The sequence below is a fragment of the Myotis davidii genome, unplaced genomic scaffold (assembly GCF_000327345.1).
Source record: "Myotis davidii unplaced genomic scaffold, ASM32734v1 scaffold472, whole genome shotgun sequence".
NCBI classification, from domain to species: domain Eukaryota; kingdom Metazoa; phylum Chordata; class Mammalia; order Chiroptera; family Vespertilionidae; genus Myotis; species Myotis davidii.
Genome location: NW_006283774.1, coordinates 1944577 through 1947098, shown reverse-complemented (window position 1 = coordinate 1947098; position 2522 = coordinate 1944577).

The window sequence follows — 2522 nt, the reverse complement described above, 5'->3', positions numbered from 1 at the left end:
CACATGCCCCCACACGCCCCTCACACCCCCCAACACACAGACCCTCCCTCCACCCTCCTACACACACCCAGCCTGCGGCTCCCTCCTCACCCCGTCCTGCCCTCCCTGCAGGCGCCCCCTGCTGGCCACCTGCTGCATGCACCACTCCTGGGAGGCCACTCCCCTGCAAAATTCATTTCTCTCCCCAGGCCTCTGAGCCCCTTCCCTCCCCTCCCCCCACCCTCCCAGTCAGCCTCTGCTGTCGGTCCTTTACCCGGGCCAGATTCGGAGGCCGGAGCGGCCGGAGCCCCCAGCTCAGGTTCCCGGGCCGGGATGGCTGCAGGCTGGGCCCTATTTTGAGCACCAGTGTCCCGGGAGGCTATCAGGTGTCATATTTTCAGGGGAGAATTAAAGGCGCCAGCACTGAGCTCTCGGGGCCGAAATCGCCCCCATCGAGGCCGACTACCCGCCTGCAGCTCGGCCTGTGCCTTCCTCTCCACGCCCGCTGCGGCTTTGGGGGCCCTTCATTGCAGAAAACGGCACCCTAAACCAGCGGCTCTCAACCTGTGGGTCGCGACCCCTTTGGCAGCCGAACGACCCTTTCACAGGGGTCGCCTAAGACCATCCTGCATATCAGATATTTACATGATGATTCATAACAGTAGCCACATGACAGTGATGAAGTAGCACCGACAATAATGTTATGGTTGGGTCACAGCATGAGGAGCTGTATTTAAAGGGCCAGAAGGTGGAGAACCGCTGCTGAAACGCAGTGCCATTCCCTGGGATTCCAGTGCTGAAGGTTCTGTTTATTTTTACTTTTTTAGACTTTCCTTCCTGAAACGCTTTATTTTTTAAATTTTTGCTTTCTTGTCGATAGTATTACAGGTATCTCCCACTTCCTCCCCCTCCCCAACCCTCCCCCTCTCAGGCCTTCACTGCCCTATTGCCCCGCCCGCGGGCTGTGCAGGGAGGTATGGGAGCTCCTTGGTTTCTCTCTTCTGAAAGTTCTGTTTGTTAGCAGAGGCAGGAAGTCCATGGTTGGGCTGTTTTCATAGCCCAAACGCAGAGTTTGTTTGCAGCAACTGCCTGACGGCAATGAAATTCTGCGAACCCCGGGCTCAGAAATCAGACGTTCACAGGAGACCCCGCGGGACGTCGGCGCTCGCTCTCTCCTCTCTCTCTCCTCTCTCTCTCTCTCTCTCTCTCTCTCTCTCTCTCTCAGCGCCCAGGGCCCGGCTCCGGTCAGAGGGCCGGTTCGCGTTCCTGGGAACCTCTCGGGCTGCTCGGTGCCAGCGCCTGGCGCTGCTGCCAGCCGGTTGTCAGGTTTCGCTGCTTTTCAGGCGCTGACAAAGGGGCAGGACGAGGCCGGCTTATCAGCCGCGGATGCATTTCACGCCCGTGGCTCCCACCGCTCCTGCTCCTGGGGCTCTGAGGGCGGGTCCTCGAATTCCCACTCGGCTTTGCTCCTCTTTCTCACACTTCGCGGGAAGGAACTGAACCCGGCCGCGCTCCCGTTCCCACCGAAGGAGGAAGGCCCGTGTGCGGCTCCTGGAACCGGAAGCGACGCGCTGCCCCGTGATCGCCCCTCTTCCCGCGCTTGGCCCCCTCTCTGGCCGTGGGAGACGGGTGATATTTTTTTAAATATATATTTTTATTGATTTCTGAGAGGAAGGGAGAGGGAGAAACATCAGTGATGAGAGGGAATCATGGATCGGCTGCCTCTGCACGCCCCCTACTGGGGATGGAGCCCACAACCTGGGCATGTGCCCGACTGGGAATCCAACCCTGACCTCCTCCTGGTTCATAGGCCGATGCTTAACCGCTGAGCCACGCCGGCCGGTGGGCCACTCCTGTCTTTGACCAGGACCATCCTGATGACGCTGGAGATGGAGGGTGGGGCTCACCGGGGCAGGCGTAGCCCGGCCAGCTCCCTCGTCCTGGACGGGTCTCGGGCAGGCCCGGCAGCTCAGTGCTGTTGTCCGGACGATGGTGTTTCTCAGAAGTGAGGCTCAGCTCCAGGCCCAGCTCAACTTGCCCCCCACCCCGCCACCCCGCCTCCCTGCTGCTCAGCCCCCTCTGGGGAGGGAGAGGACAGGACGGAGGTGAGGGAGGAGGAGGAGGGGGGACGCACCAGGCAGGGCTGTTGGGAACAGTGGAGCGGGGACTGTGTGGCTTGAGGGCCCTTCATGGCTTTGGGGCCCAAAGTTACAGTCCTGGAGGGCGGCAGGGGCGGGAGGGGGCAGAGGAAGCTCAGAGGAGGCTGGGGTCTTTCAGGGGCATCTGGGGGGCAGCACACTCTTTACTCCTCGGGGCTGAGTGGGACTGGCCAGGCTTCCCCAAGGGGGACAAAGGGGTCGACCAGAACTCTGGGTTCAGCTGGCCAGAGACAGTGAGCTCAGGTAACACTGAAGCTCACACAGAGCCAACTGCAGGCCCTCGGGGGCGGTGATGTCCTGGCAGCTAGATCCTTCCCCCAAGTCTGCTGTGCCCTTGCCGGGACCCCGTGCCCTGCCTGGGACCCCATCCCCCCGCCGGGACTC